The sequence below is a fragment of the Sphaeramia orbicularis genome, chromosome 9, assembly GCF_902148855.1.
Source record: "Sphaeramia orbicularis chromosome 9, fSphaOr1.1, whole genome shotgun sequence".
In the NCBI taxonomy this organism is placed as follows: domain Eukaryota; kingdom Metazoa; phylum Chordata; class Actinopteri; order Kurtiformes; family Apogonidae; genus Sphaeramia; species Sphaeramia orbicularis.
The window spans coordinates 36,085,081-36,102,619 of record NC_043965.1 but is presented as its reverse complement, the minus strand read 5'-3'; the positions used below and the strand labels follow the sequence as shown (position 1 = coordinate 36,102,619).

Here is a 17,539-nt window from a genome sequence, read left to right as displayed (position 1 = left end):
ATAGCTCAAGGACATTTTCCTGTTTCTGGGCTCCCTGGGAGTTAAAGAAGCCATTTTTCTATGAGATAATCAAAGATGGGTTAGGTCAAAAGGTGGAAGATGAGGAGGGGTGGGGGTGGAAAACTAGGGTTCTGTTCCAACACAAGATCTTGGTCACACAGGTAAAATAAGGAGCCATTTAAGTAGTGTGTTACCACTACATATATATGGTGTCTTATCTTATAGCTACAGAATGTAAATATGAAACTTTCCAGCTCTGACTCATAATATAAAAGCAACAAGAAATGACGTGTATTGGATTGCTTCCCTATCCATCGCAGACCATCTGGCAAATGCTGCATTGGCAGTTACACTGCAAAGTGCAATAAAGGAGATACTTCCTCCTCTTTGAGGCCCCGGTTCCTTGTTTGACACTCGACATCCTGCGCCAAGAGCGAACCCAACTCTGAAATCAAAGAACGCACTTCTACAATCGCCCCTGCCGTCTCGCCTGCCGTGTCACCGAGGTCACCCACAGGGCTGTCCCACTGCCACACATTTATTTTCCTTTTTCAGCTTTGTTTAAATCCAGAATTAGAGTTTCCGTGCAGGAAGCCAAAGTGGAGGAGAGGTCTTAATTCATCACGTTCCCTACATATTTGGATGACTGGTAATTTGCTTTTTGTGTTATAAAACGATTTCCTTTCAAGTTAAGAATCCAGAAATGATTTCCATCTGTCTGGGTGCTGTGAAGTAGTGCTGCTGTGTTTGTCTGAGTATATGTTTGCGCCATGTGTGTGTGTGTTTGGCTTTACAAGAATAAATGAATGGAGTCAGAGGGAGGGCAATGTGGTTTTGTAAGGAAAAACACTCACAACTTTGATGGGATTTTAACTAAGATGTAATTCCTATACTCTGAATGTAGAAAAATATTTTAACTGCAATTTAGGGGTTTATTTTATTTTTTTTGGCTTTTAATTAAAGTGCAGATTTACTGAGCAGTTGTTAAATGTGGCTCATGAGGCAGCAAAATCAATCAATGGCCTTTGGGCAAACCATCCAAAACACACTGTTGGATGCCCATTGTAAACACTGTTTTATACTGTAAAATGTAGTGGCCACATTGTTAATAATGAAACAGATATATGTTCTCTTTTTTTTAACATTTTGACACAGAATCTCCCATAGAATTACATTAGACTTACTACATCAAACAAAACTTGTACGTTGAAGTATTATGATGTTTTCAGTAGCTGCAAAACCAACAATATTTCAGAATAAAAGTCATAATATAATCACCCACATCTGATTAGTAGTTTATCTGTTGGTTTATTAGTTTATTACTTAGCGGCTGATGCAAAAAACTACTGCAATATTTAAGAAGATTCGCACAAAAGATCAAAGCATGAGAATTATTTTTTAGATTTTTATGTCATTGCGAGACAGTGGGTTTGTTTGATTTACAGGACTATGGAAACTTGATAGAGGTCTGTGCTCTACCGAATGCCCTTCTAGTTATATTATGTTTAACAAGCATTTAATGCCATATGTTCGACACAAAAATGTAAATCTATGATAATGTGAGTATTCATTGCCCATCATACATGCATGCCAGAGCTTGTGATTGTCAGGGGTAATAATACCGCTGTTGTTTGATCACAGATAAGATAAAAACATGAATCCATGCAGCCTATATGCATCGCGTCTCTCCATCCATATGTACGAGGCTACGAGGTCGCATGCAGACATCCTCATACTGTGTTAGTGCTTTATTACGCGGTTTGACTACTCAGGCTCATACACAAGAAAGAAGGCAGAGAGTGTGGTAACACATGAGGAAGGTCATGAGGTGGATTCAAATAAGTGGTGTTGAGTCAGAAATCCACAGTGTGTCCATTAGTCCCCTGAGCTACCAGGACACCCTTGATAAGGATTAAGTTAGAGGTCATCAGGCACTTTGAAATTCACTCAATGCGGCGCCTCTACACAACACAAATGTATTTCTCAGGAGTGTTCCGGTTGAAATCCATTTTCATCTCTTCCTGCGTGCAGTCTGTTTATAAAGATATAACCTATAACAGCTTCTATGTGCTGTCATTGCCAGTTTCATCTCTTTGTGCTCTGGGACAAACTATCGATGAGCTGTTGCAGGCTGTTAAATTACACTGAAACCCCTCCACAGGAGAGGGATTGCTCTTCCAACGTGAAATGACACATCCCAGGACTAGTTCAATATGTCACATCTTTGAATTAAACCACCACGAGGCACAATTTGTAAACAAACTTGTGTGCTAAAGTTCAAGGTACATAATAACAACAGATCAGGCAGTGGGGCTTTACAGATTTAGAGTGTTGCCTTATGGCTCGCCTTGGGTAATTGCTTAATCATGAACATTTAACACCATAAATGAATTATTATCAAGTTAAATCAGGAAAATAATAGCAATTACATGGAAGGAAGACAAATATATTAGGTAGATAAAATAAACCTTTTTAAATTACTATTGAGACATTAAAAGCATACAGTGACTATTCATTTATTTAGAAATCATGGCAGTTTGGTCAGTTAATCAAAAAAACTGCCATTGGTGACTTTTCCATACGAAGATGGTTTTGGTTGTATCCGCAAAAGTTTTGTATCGGATAGGCCTTTTGTCCACACGAAACTGGTGTTTTCAGTCACTGAAACTGCAACTTTTGGAAACCGGGTCCCAGAGTTTTGTTTTGTTTTTGACTCATAAAAGTATCTTTGAATTGATAAACATCATTTATGTAAAGGGTGGCACAATTTAAATGCCAAAAAAAAAGAGATCTGTCTCCCACCATTGACCACCTTTCTCATTTTTTCTGACGTTGGATCCCATGGGACACACCAGAAGGGGTATGACCTCAGCTTTTTCATAAAAAATTTAAACTCTGACCTGCTGTTCCCAAAATGTAATCAGATCTATTCTAGGTCACTGGCAATCTATAAACCCAATTAGGTATGAATTGAAGCAATAGTTTTGCTGCTAGAGCGTTAACAAACAAAGAAATAAACTGAACCAAAAACAATACCCCTTGCCTCCCCTTCAGGGGGCGGGGTAATAAACGGTGATAAATCACTTAAGAAAGGTTAAATATAGAGGAAATTACATTTGGGAACTGACATAAAAGCAGTGCTGGGTCTTTATGGAGATTTCCTACAGGTTTCTACAATTTAAATTTAAGACTTTTTAAGACCTTTTTATGACTACTTCAAACAGAATTTAATGGCTTTTCCACAGCTTATTTCCCAAATATTTGTGGCTCCTAGAGTTTAGGAAAATGTATTTATTTATTCCAGTGTCTTGATTCCCACCATTCTGAGCCATTCCTCACCGGGGACTGAAAAGTTAGCAGTAATTGGTTCCTAATTTCAGTATAAATTGTCAGTTTGGAACAGGTGGAACTTATTAGACTAAGGCTACTTTCTTTGCAGCTCAGACATTTAATAGACACATTTAATTAAACACAATACAGCAAACCAGTTTATGGCAACATAACTTAAGACCTATCATACCAAATTTAATACCTTTTAAAGACTTTTTTAAGGTATTAAAGGCCGATTAGTAAATTCAAGACTTTTAAGACTTTTTAAGACCTTGCAGGAACCCAGTTTATGGGTTAATTACTATGTACATTATGCTCATTTTCCTCTGAAGACACAACAACAACTGACTTAACTTCACATTTGCATCTATAATTTTGTTCCCATTATTGGTGCCATTGTGTTTCTTTGTGCACTTTGTTTTGTAAATTCAAACGCTGTAGAGAAACCACTGAGCATATAACCACATACCTGTTGTGATTCACACACTAACAGCTCAGTGTCAAACATGCTGAGAGAAAATGCACAGCGCAGATATGTTGTAGCAAGAAAACCACATGGAATAAACAGCAAGAAACCAGCAAGAACTGTCACAAGCAGTCACAACATAGAGCTGAGTGGAAGAAAGAGAGGGAAGGCTAGAGGGAGGGAGGGAGGGAGGGAAAGAGGGAGGGAGGGGGGCCGAAAAGGGTGGGGGTCGGGGAGTCGTTATATGGAGGGAGGCTCCCATCTCTAACCTGCCCGGTGGCAGTAGCTGAACTGTCATCGCCTGGCCCTGTCACTGGAAAACTTTGCTGTTTAGAGGTGACAGCCGCCCACGGACACACACACACACACACACACACACTACACACACTGCACACGCTACAGCTCTACACACATTCGTACACACATGCTGTGGAAGAGGAAAGGTTTGGGGTGGTGAGTGGGCACTGTTTGACACTTCCATGTTTGACACCTCCACATCCTTCAGCATGTTGCGGTCTCTACAGGCTCCTCTCTCGCTGTGTAGATGTGTCCCTCGCCCATTTTAGAGGACGCTGGATCTATATGGGTGTATGTCTGTGTGCCAAGTCCAAGAGCTGTGAAAAATTTCATCTCAGCAGTATGGATATTTTATTTATGTATTGCAAATAAGTTTGACCTGAGGCAGGAGTTCCCAAACTTTTTCAGCTCAAAATATTTGGTGTCTTTCTGAAACCGAAACTTATAGAATTCACCATGTACGACTTGCCAAAATATCTATATTTATCCACAACATACACCACAAACCATGGTGTTTCTTTAGTGTAATGTACAATATGTATCTTGCATTGCGAGAATGTGTTATATTTCTCACCATTTTGCAAGATACAGCATGCACACTTCTTTAAAATTAACACCTTCTTCGCTTTTTTTCTCACCTCTTTCTTAACTCTCTGTTTCCTATATCTTTTTTCACCCCTCAGCCTTAAACCCCAACATTTAACTATATTCTGATTAATTTTTACTGATTCATTTTAAAATTATGCTGACCTGACATGCTCGAAGCTATATATAGTAGCTACAGTATATATTCATGCTACAATTAAATTTAATGAGAGGTATGAGGCTGGTTGCTTTTACTTTGTGACCAGAAGGTCTATTCTGTGCTTGGAGTGTAGCATTATTCGGAAATCATGCTGAATATTTAGTCTTCATTAGTTTCATAAGTGCATGTAACTTCTCATTTTCGATTTTAATCAAGAAAATGAATTCACATATCATAGTATTGTTATGGGTTTCCGTCAAAATGGTTCTGTCTTAAGTTGAAGACAGGCATACGGAGTGAAATACATTTTTATAAACTTTCTGTAATAATGCAGGTATGTAATGGTCATCAAAGTAGCGTTTATGTGACTATTTGGGTGGGAATTAGCTGCCTAATTACAGGTGTCCTAGGGTGTGTGTGTGTGTGTGTGTCCTTGTGTGTGTGTGTAATGGTGGGAGTGTGTGTGCATACCAGGCACTTTACAGGAGACAGAAGAGGAGGATGGGGTGATGGGAACAGCAGGGTTTCTCATCATCAAACTGCAAATGGTTGTACCACCAACAACCCCCTCCAGCCTCCACCTCACCACCCCAACAAACATCCACATGCACACCCACACCCACACATTTATTCGCACAGTGGTAATTGCTGCACCGGCTCATTTGAGCTTGTCATTTTTCTAGATAAGATGGCAGTATTAAAAATGACAAAAGATTGATACACACTCTTTGTCTTTCTCTCACACACACACACACACACACACACACACTGTACAGCGCATCTCTCAGCGTCCACAAGGCGGGCTAAGGCGGGGCTGTTATTGCAGATTCTACAGGCGAGATAGAAGGGAAATGTGATTTCACACTTTTTGTTTTTCAGAGCTGGAACAATGAGGTGTTGCGTAAAACAAAACAAAACAAAAAAAAGTTTTGGGTGAGACATGTTTGGGTGTAAACAAATACTGTGAATCTGAAAAATATTAATTGGATTCCTTTGGAGAATATGAATGTGGCAAAAATTCTGCTGGCCTGCCACCTACCTATCTGTCAATATATTTATCTATCTGGTTCTATTAAGGCACATTTAGCCTTAATGGCCTACCATGACAACTTACAAAACGTGTTATTGGCAAACATCAACAACATCAGCCCAACACATTGGGGATAGTGGCAGCAGGCATCATAATGTCACAGCTCATCCATAACCAGGCATATCATGATCGCTGATGTGCAGAGAAAATTGAGCAAATAGTCATTCTGACATTGAATATCAACAAAGGGGGATGAGAGAGATGCCAGAGTTAATTGGGAGCGGTGTATGGACAGAATAGTAATACAGCGTTTGGTGGTGAGAGCTGACGAATGAGCTGATGCCTGGTCTGCAAATGGAAGGAAACAGCGCGTTCACAGTTCATTACCACTTCCCTTCTCTTGCTAATCAAAACGCAAAGCACTACAACGTGTCGACACGGAAGTGTTTTCATTTTTACTCAGAATATTGACGTTTGTGTGAGTGTATGTGAGAGAAGGCGTGGGTTTGACCATGTTACATTAGTATACGTGTGCATGTATGAATGTGTACGTGTGATTGCAGACAGTATGTGGTTAGTTATTTATGTCTTTATGTGCATGCATAAGTGAGGCAGTGTTTGTTTCAGCATGAATATTACTGCATAGAATATGTCTATGCAATCAAGTCATTTCAACTCTGACATGATTCTGAACCACATGAGAGACACCATAAACAGACTTATAAACTGTATACTCTGAAGGAGAGCTGGACAATATATTGAATACATTTTCTGGACAGTGTGAAAAGTCCCAAAAATCACAAAATTAAGATAAGCGCTTCCTCTGCTGTCACTCAAATACCAATGCCAGTACTCCTCTGTAGTACAACACTAAGGTACACTTTCACAGTTTCCTTGGAGACAGCTGCATATGTGAACTTTGCTTGTCAACAAGGCATTTGAGTACTGGCAACCGAAGCTGCTGTAGACAAATGAAATGATTTCATAGAAAGGTAACCATGTGATATGGAAATGGTTGGTTTTGCAAGATCCATTATGGAGCAGACCACCATGATGTGGGGAATTTGCATATTAGAGCTTCCTTTACATAGTCAAAAACATTGGGTTTGTTAGGATATGAGGAGTCGATCTCAAGTACCAGGTCATGAACACAGAACAAAACACTGAACAAATCAAGATTGAATTTTTTTAGCCACATCATCATGCCTTATTATGAAGATGTTATTTTTAAAAAAAGTATGTAAGAGATGGCTTTTGCAGGCTGGCTTTAGGCTTTTGCAGGCTGGCTTTAAGGTTTCCATCTTTTGCTATGAAAACATGTCTCTGGACCCTGACGACACAATCAGCCTCCATCCAGAGAGCCAACTGGTCCAGAGTCTTTAGTTGTCTCACACTTCAGCTAGTCAGCAGGAGGGGCCCGGGGAGGCCACAACTCATTTATGCTTTTCTCTGGGCTAACTCCGGTTATTAGCTAGAATCAAATGATCCAACACGTCTTGTGCCACAGGCAGACCCAGCACAGAGGAGCACAGTGTGTGAGACATGAGAGAGAGAAAAGAAGAGAGAGAGAGAGAGAGAGAGAGCAGCAAAATTCCATTAGAGGAATCTAAAGGCATCACACAGAATGGATGGGCCACGATCCACGCCTGAAAAACTGTGACGCTCAAAATTAAAAGTATTTTTCAACTCAGACTGTGCCCTCAGAGCATCGTCATACGGCCACTGTGAGATGACAACCATTTCCTTTTAGGATGGAGGCTGATGAATTCTCACTGACCCTCTGACTCATTGTTCTTGTACTGTATAGATCGGGTCTTTACATGCCTACTTCAGACCAGTAAAACAACACGATACAGGGCAGCGTTAGAGTTTTGGGTACACTTTAATTGTAATTTATGAGTTTTATGAGGACATGGATTGTTTTCTTTTAATTGTGAGTAACAAGTTTAGCTGATATTGAATTTAGCAGGGATGCACCGATACCACATACTTACATTTGCGTACTTGCCGATACCGAGTACCGATATGAGTACTTAATAATACCATTACAGTTCTTAGTTACTGTTGAAAATGTGCTTTATTGTCGTTGTCATTAGTCTGACTGTAACAAAGTGCGGCTACTGACATTTAATACGTTGGAATGAGCGTTTCTCAATCAATCCACCAGGGGGCACCGCTTTAATTAACCATACTGGTCGAATACCATGAAGAAGAGTAAAGTTTTGAGAAGAGGAAGAAGAAAGTCAGTAATAATAAACATGGAGACAACAGAGGTAACACTAATGTGGATACTAATGTTGATATTGATGAGGGTAGTTGTCCTAAATCTGTCAGTAGTTTTTCTCTAACTCACACAGTCGCTCTTTGAACAGATCCTCTACCTCCACGGTTCCTGGTGGTATTCTCCATCTGGGTATGCATCCATTAGCACCTAGAAAATGGATGGAATGTACACAGAGGACGGACAGAACGCTTTGTCCATATCCGTTTATGTCTTTAACGTTACTTGCAGTCAGTGTTACTTTTGTCACCATCATTTATTTTGAAAAATCTCCACACTGCTGACGTTACTCCACGTACCTGCTGCACTTAACTGCGAATGTCACGCTGCCATAAGTGGTATCAATGCAGTTGTATCAGAGCACTTTTATGAGTATGAGTACAAGTACACACACTGAGTATCGGACCCGATACCTGATACTGGTATCGGTATTGGTGCATCCCTAGAATTTAGCTGTTCAGGTATTTGAAGGAAGTGATTTAGAATGCCATTGTTTATGAAAATTCCCATATTGTGCAAATCTATTTTATAGTTGTACAGACTGAACCATTACCTTTGTTTTAGACGACGCTACCTTTTGTGGTTTTGGAAACTTTGATTTCAGTTATGTTTTCCACTGCTAGTTTTAGTCTTGTTTTCTGTTATCTATCGAAACCCATGTACAGCTCTGACAAGTGTATTTATCACACCTTTTATGACATTTAGATTCATTATGGAAAAGATTATCATACCATTACTGTGTCATGACTTCATTCACTGTTTTTGTGCCACAGTACAATAAATATTTCATATCACAGCTGTAGTCACTTTTCCATTGGACATCTGCGCAAAACTTTACCAATATTTACTAAATGTCGAAGAAACAGAAGAGCGTAATGTCGGTTTTTCCATTAAATCACAAAAGCAATGATTTGTTTATTTATTATCACAAGATGACACGAGAAGTCATTCCATAAACATGACGACAATCGTAAATATGGTGTTGATTTACACATATATTCATTATTATTATATATTACCCCTCTATCTTGTACTAAATTTAAAAAATGATTGGGTTTCCTGGTGTGTCCTCACATACCACAACATGTTTCTTCTTCTTTGCTTGTTGTAACGTACGTCAACATCTGTTTTTTTAACTTACCTGACTCTAGTTGCGAAAAGAGGTCTTTCCATTGCAGTTTTGCATGATATACCATTTGTGCTATGCCTGAAAAACCACCTCCTGCCAGCGCAAAAACTTTAAATCAAAAAATAAGACTTTTGGCAAATTTATGTGCAAGTTATATTTGCGCAATTTGAAGGTCAATGGAAAAGCGACTTGTGACACAAATCCAAATGGAAACATCATTACAGAAAAAAAACACGTCCATGTTTAACTGTAAGTGTAGCGCACTGCAGGACATGCAAGCAAAGGGCAACTTGAAATCCATTTTTGTCACTTGTATGTTCTGTCTTCACATCCTTCTGCGTCAGCTACAATGGGCAGGCAGCTAATTTGATCTCCATGGTTGCTCTCCCACCCCCTCCTCCCCCTTTCTCCCCTCTCTGTGGCGGTCTGGCTGTACCCTCAGTAAGAGCTGGCCCTCATTACTCTCTGCTGAGTCTTTTGGCCTTAAGGCTGCAGTCTCTTGTCCTCCACTCCCCAGTCCCTCTCACCCTGTCATGCTGTGGGCTTCAGCCTTATCTCCCTGGTCCACAAAGCTCCCGTGGATGTGTGCTGCTATCCACTCACAGCACGTTGTTCCCAATCATCTCCTTCCCACGTCGCTGAAGACAGTATAGTGCCAACTTGCCCCCACAATTAGGACAGAGACACAGTATGTGGTACAAAGCTGCTGACACTATAAGAGGTGAGGGCAAATGGCAGTTGTGAGCATACAGCAGCTACTGTCGCTATTTAATTTTACTTAGACTAAATAAATCAGCCTGATTGGGAATATAGATACGAGTATGACTATAAAATACACAGGAACAACTGCATCTATTTGTGCTTGAGGTTGTATACAAATAAATTTAAAAAAAACTAAAAAAAAAAAAAAATCAATCCATTGCAGCATATGAAAACTGAACATCACTATAACAGCCGTGAAAAGCTTGCAGCTAAGCCATATTTGTGATAAACACTGTGTCACAAATTTAATATGGACACATACAGTAAATAGACAAATGAATTCTCTCACAAGTTAATCTGCATTTTGCTAGGTCATTTCCGATTTGGTATTCAGCCCCCTCGATCCAATTTAAGGAGAATGTCTAGTGTCAGAGAGAAGGGGAATTTATTCCAAGCCAATAAAAAACAGCCGCTTGGTGAAAATCACCATCGGCAAGTCATTAAAAGTGGGAGAGGAGCCGGGTGTATGGAAATGGCTCATCGGCTCCCCGGGTGCTACTCACAACAAGAGACCTGGACACGTAGACCAAGGCCCTGATGAATTGAGCCATAAAGAAGATTGGCTCAAATGAAAGTCTGCGCCTCTGAGGCAAAAACACATCCGTTTGATTTGAATACATCACCATGTCGAAAGAACGACATTCTCAACCTGGAAGAAAATGATACATGGGCATAAACAAGAGATTTGCACAGTGGCTCAGCGTGAATTCCAACATCAAACCTGGCTGGCAAGTGAGACAAACCAAGCCTGTGGGAAACATAAGCCTTCATTACCGTGCTGCTACTGGTTGTCAGGTTACGGATGCAAGGCCTCGGGTGCAATGTGTGATTCTGGAGCAGCGGCTGCTCGCTAATTACCAACCTAGGCAACACGCAGCCATTAAAAACGCAACCCTGAGTGTCTGCTGAGCTAATTTGTCTAATTACATCTTTGTAACTTATGAAAAGACCTAACATTACCCTGAAGGCTTGCTTACGGAGGGGGAGCTGTGTAGATGGTAAATGAAAACTTTGCTGTCTTACTACAGCTATACAAGTGCTTCGATAGCTGCGAGGCACAGGGAATATAGGAAAGATTGTGAGGGGGAGGTGGTGGAACCCCTGTTGGGCGATGCTACGACTATTTCTATATCCCCGAGATTCCGCTCCCATGGGACAGCCACCCACATCCTGCCGACAGGCCTCCTGTTTATTTTTCTCATCATTAATGTGGCATTTTTGCAGAATTTATCAGCAAAACCAATATTTGGTGCCAGTTATGAGATGCGTAGGTTCCCAGTCAGTGTAATAGATTGTGACTGAGCCGTCACAGCGATGAGGGCCTATGGCAGCTTGGCTAACAAGCATCTCTAATGGGAGGAGGAAGGGGGAGTTGGGCAGACCCATTGTGACATGTGTCAATTTACAGAAGTTTGAAAGACCTAAACTAAAAAATGTTCCAATTACATGGATTGTGAGATGTGAATATGCTTCTGATTTGAATGCTGCATTTGACAACAATTTTTATTCAAAGCAGCCCCGTTCCCACTCGACCGTATCTAACATATGTTGTTGAACAACTAAAACGACAGTGTCTGATAGTTGATTACTCAGTTAGTCCATCATATCACCTCAGTCTGAATGACATCAATGAAACAGAGCACATCACATCAGATATGATCAGAGATAAAGAGAATAATGACAGCAGACTTAGAAGAGCAAACAGGATGATGCCATCGACCTCCTTCCTTCCTCCTTCCTCTTCTATACAACTGTCGTTGAGATACCATCTCTGATTTAGAGCACAGCACCTCCCAAGAGCTGGGCAACGTGGCTATTTTGAGAACACATCTCCTGCCTACGTGGGGCCGGGCTCATCTTTTGACCCTGCGGAGTAACCCCACCTCTCCGCAGTCCCACATGGCTGACCTTAATGGGGCCTTGTGCCAGTGATTCAATAATATGCAAACAAATACATGAGACCACTGTCAAGATGGCAGATGTGAGTGTTTCAATTATTGACAAAGGAAGAAAAATTACAAACTTCTATGTGAGTATGTGCACATGTATGTTTTCCCAAAAGAGACTTCAAGAGTGTCTGTTTCATTGTATAACAAGTGTTGACGTTGTTCACTGTAAATGGATATGAAAGTGAAGAAGTCACAAACATGCTTAACGAATGTCTGTCTCAAATTTGCAATCAGGTCTGAAGATAAAGCAATGCCAGTGTGGTTTGTAATCCGTCAGTCTCGAATCAACCCACTCATTTGTGGAGAGCGTGGTGCAGTCAGGGCCAGCCAGAGATGTGTCAAATGAAACCTAGACACAACCTCAGAGACCTGATGAGGCCTGCTATCGCCTCTAGTTTTTACTTGCCTTGCCTCACCTCTTTCTCACTACCTCTCAGTCTCTTTTTTTTCTAATCAGGTGAGATTTTATCAGGGCCCTTCTGTCAGTAACCACTATCGGTTGTGAAATTTCAGACGGCAAAGCGTGTGGGAACCACAGTATCAGTTGTGCTCATCTCGCCCAGCACCTTTACAGACGCGCGGGTGGTTTCTGAAAAGGCGAGAAAAGCTTCACAAAGAGCATATCGGGGGCCGGTTTAACACAAACTGACAGTGGAAATACTTTCATACCCTGCTAAACTTCCTCTCTCTACTCCTCCCTTTTCTGTGCTTGTTTTCTTTGTGAAACATCCTTTCAGAAATAATATTTGGGCAGAAGCCTCCATTTGCATGAATCCGCTGAGCACATAGATGCGAGAGGTGATAGTCCACTGGCTTAGAAATCCCTATCAATCAGACTATTCTTGGTGATGAATACAAACACCTGAAGGACAAAAATTGAGCTGGATGATAGCCTCTCCCTCTAGGGCCCACATAATGTGCTCTATGGCACCATTCAGTGCAAGCATATTCTTCCACCATCTAAAATGATGCTCTACATTCAATATCACCATCAAAGTTAATTCTTTGCACTTACAATTGAGCTGGCTTATTGAATTTCAGGCTTCCGATAAATACAGCATGTCATTAGAGCTCCCAGCACGGATGCACGCTAACACAAAGTAATCCCCTGGGTGCTACTGAAACGCACTCTCTCAGTGAGCAGAAAGGTAATCCAGCTGAGATGGGGTTGTGATCAAAAACTGTGAATCTCAGTGAGAGCTGGTAAAGTGTGGGTGGGGAAAGGAATGAGTGAAACATATCCACTTGTTCAACTGCTTTCAGCTTCTCTATGAAAGTGTCAAAAACAGTGAAAAAAAGAGTAGCCCAGTTCTACTTGGCTGTCTCAAAAAACCCACCTACCAGCATCTCTAAAGCTTAATGTCATTTGTTCAATACTTTATTAAAACCATCTATTTAAAAAATCTGATTCAGTGAAAATTTGTAAGAGTTTTTGTTGGTAAATGAAGAGCCACTGTTACTTTTGAAGCCTCTCAGTGACAATGAACGTAAGATGGCCAATTAGTACAGGTATACAGTTCGTTTCCAACATTTCAGTCTTGGCTGAGCTAACTAGCTATAAGATGCAACTTCATATTTACCACACAAACCTGACAGTGTTGCATCTTACCTAAGGTGGAGTTATAACTAGTGTAAGAAAGGGGCTATTATTTGTTCAAGAAGAGAAACAAGAATAGTTTGACCTGTTCAGCAGCATCCAAAAGAAACTGTAGTTACAAATGGCATGCACAGTCGAAGTCAACCCCCCCCTAAGTAAAATAACCCACCCCCAATATAAGAGAAAGGAGAGCCTTGGGATGCATAAATTTGTGCCCCGAAGTACATGTGGACAGATAGCTCAGTAAGTAACACTGCGGTCTATGCTTGCATTTCTTTCAACATTTTATACGTTCAAACAGGGGGCGCCAGTAGATAAATTTGCAATTGACAAAGAATTCTAACTAGTCATAGAAATGCTAGCTTACCTTGTCATTGCTGATCACAGGGATCATGCTAACTGGCTTCTGTAAAGCAAGGTTAGAGTTAGTAATGAGCATACGTCCATGTGGACAATGGACTGTCTTCTGTCTTTGTCGTTGTATTTCAATGTCCTGTGTGAAGCACCTTGAATTGCCTTGTTGTTGAAATGTGCTATACAAATAAACTTGCCTTGCCTTCTACCATCTTCACCCATTGACTGAACACCAACAGGAAATAGAACTTTCCTGCCACATTTTTGATTCCTTAATGTCTCACAGTCTTGCTGTTTTTTTTGGTTTGTTTTTTCATTTGAGCAATTAAATTATGGGCAAAAAATGTGTTGTAATTCAATCGTTACTGAACATGTACCGAGTAAAACATTACTGAAAATTGATTGGTAATGCCTTACACCACTGCGTTACAGCAAAAAGTAATCTGTTACTGTAATGCATTATTTTTTTACCATGTTACTCTCAACACTGCTTATTCCATGGGCTGCAACAAGGACAATGCTTTTTCTTCTTGTTCACAGGACTGTTTGAAGCTAAGCGGTCATGTGTGATTGGACTATGGGGTATGGACTTCCTAGTACTAATTTCTAATAGGTGATCTTTTCTTGTCCTCCTAATCCCAGGAGATGCTGCCATCTCTGTTCTTTCCTCCTTCCAAATGCATTAACATAGCTAGCAGTGCAGGGGCGTCGGTGGCTCCATCAGTAATGTCATGGGCACTTTAACATGATGAAGCACGCCGTGGCCCCGCTGGCATGAATAATTCACATTACCACGCACCCAGAGAGAGAGAGAGAGAGAGAGAGAGAGAGAGAGAGAGAGAGAGTGTGTGAGAGAGAGAGAGAGAGAGAGAGAGAGAGAGAGAGAGAGAGAGGAGAGAGAGAGAGAGAGAGAAGGACTGACTTTGCAACAATAAATTGTGGGAACAGATGTGTGATTTTTAAGGCACATGAGCCTCTGTTTTGGGTGAGCGAGCAATTTTAATTCAATTTGATATTTCTCTTTTAAAGTGAGGCGAGACCTTGAGCTGGGCCGCGGAAAATAAATAAGGTGGGATCAGAAGAGGGAGCCATACTGATGGGGTGGGAGGGAAGAGAGGTGGAGGTCCTCCTTGCCATTTATCACAGTGGCACTTCAATGATTGTCAAATAAGTAGCCCTGTCCAAACCCATCTTTTATCATTATGTATGAATGAATCTATCTGGGGATCGCATCATCTAGCACATGGGAGGGCTCCATCTCATATACATGATAGGGAGAAGATATGGAAATGGGATACACGATAGCAGAATGCCTTGGCTAGGGAGACAGATTCACATCACTAGCTGGGAGAATGGACCACTATTTGATCCGAGCCCTCTACGTCTATTCTGTCAGTCTAGGAAATAGAAAATGTACAAGCTACTCCTTCCATTACAATGGGCACAGTCTCCCTGAACTTCATTCAACTCATTTTTTTGGTTTTATTATACCTGATGAATAGCTTCTCAAGCACCTCTGACAGATCTTTCTCTTTGCAAAACATGAAAAGTCTTGCAAAATACTTTTCATAATATTTTCCATGCTTCTGACACTTGGATGTTTAGGCAGTTTAGCAAAACTGTACCTCTAGGCCATTGGCTCCAAAGCTGACGTGAGAACTTTAATGTAAATAATTCAGCAAAGGTGGGTGAGAACTCTTGGCATGGGATTAAGGAGGCTGTGCTTGCAAAAGCTGCTCTCAATCCATTTCCAAATTGTCACGGGGCCTTCTAAGAGGCAAAACAAACCCACCTTAATCTCTGCTAATCATACTTAAGCATGAATGTTTCATGTGGAAATGCCTGGTTACAATTTACAGGCTTTTTCCTCATTCTTGAGGTAACCCTGCAACAATCCATAAATCCTTTTGGCCACAACAAAGACAAAATGTGATGTATAGACATCAGATGCAGTACAGTGCATCCAGCATGTAAGTAGGAGGAAGCACAATCCCACGTTACAGGGAACCATCTTTGTTGACTACATGAAACACTGGAGATAATGAATTCCGGCTGCCAAATTTCAAGATGTGCCAAAAGATAAAGCGTTTATAAACACGGAAAAAAAACAACAACGATAACATCAGTGATTGGTTGTGATTAACATCAGCCTTCTAACTTGTGTCTCAGAAATTCAAATTACAAGCCTAATGTAGGCAATGCCAGGGACCAACCTAATATTATTATTATTCGAGACGGTGCATAACCCAACGGCAGGATGATTACATTTGACTTGCAATGATTTTCCCCCCTGCATGAGAAAACAACAGCTTGGAAAAACTAATAGACATATTCCCTGAAGTAGCTTTGTTGCTCCTGCCTTGCTTTAAATAAATCTCATCACCGCAGCAAAAAAATGTTTTGATTTCTCCTGCATTTAGGAAGCAGAGATAAAAGTCCAGCCCATCTGTCCCTCAACTTTGTGGGGTGCAGTGCAACGGAGGGAGGGATTTATCACGCACAGCACGGCAAAGTGCATCTGCATCCGCCACACTGCTCCCACTCGCATCATTATCCTCATCGCCTATCAGTTCTCCAGCTGAGCCCCCTTTTGGAAACATAGGCTGACACATCGATGGAGAGTAAACACCTTTAAAAGGATCTGACGCCACATATTGGATGAAAAAACACTTCCGTATTGTTCGGGACCCCTGGCGCTGTGCTGGGCTTATTGAGGAGTAAACCATTGTCTGGTGTCACCTAATTGGATCAAGTTTGTGTGGAGAACAGATGTGTATGGCTGGCTGAGGTAAACACTGGACCTGAAAATGCCAAGGCTGGAATTGCTTTGAAAATCGTTTCTGCCTCCACAGAATGAGCGAGAATAGCAGAGGAAAATACAGTATAAAAGAACATTTGTGGTGCAGTCTGAAACCTAATAAACATTTTCCCTTTGGTCTGGATTCAAAAGGGTCCCTATTTCTTTTGTTCATCTAAGGGCCCAGCATTACATCTGTGTGAAAGGGAATGTGTGGTAAGCAGAGATTCGGAACAAAGCTGAGGCAGTGCTTGTAGCACATGTGATAATCCTTTGGCAGAGGACAAATTATAGCATAAAAACCCCAGTATTGCTGATCTAATTAAGAGCTGGCAAAAGGTGTCATCAGGGTCTGACAGATTTCAGCCCTGAGTCTTCTCGGCTTGCAGAGAGCTGCAGCAAAAGTGAGAAACATCGGCATGAACAAGGAAGATGAAGAGAGACACAGGGAGACAAGAAAGCACTATTTCCAATCAAGCATCTGCCTCCCCTCCGACACAGCTCGATTTAACCTTGAAGAGTAATGAGATCTGACTTGCTTAAATGTTAGCATTCTTAAATCATCAGGAAGTGCCTCCAAGGAGCCGATAATCACTGTGCCAAATTGCTGCGCTCGCTAATTTCATTTCTCCCTAGCATTTGCTTGCAGTTAGTGTCGATTATTCAAGAGCAGGCATTTAATACTGCCAGGTCCCAGGGGTGTTACATTAAAATGTAATAACTTGCAACATAAATGAAAACAAAAACCATTACTTTCTTCCCCCCTGAAATTTCTTCCCTCCTCCCTTTTCTTTTGCCACCT

At 41.0% G+C, this 17,539-nt stretch overlaps 1 protein-coding gene across 11 annotated transcripts in view; it reads right to left on the bottom strand.

Moving 5' to 3' along the window:
* The window catches only part of fbrsl1 (fibrosin-like 1), a 322,499-nt gene that overhangs the window by 131,792 nt on the left and 173,168 nt on the right, over positions 1–17,539 (bottom strand). The gene's annotated exons all lie outside the window — the stretch shown is intronic.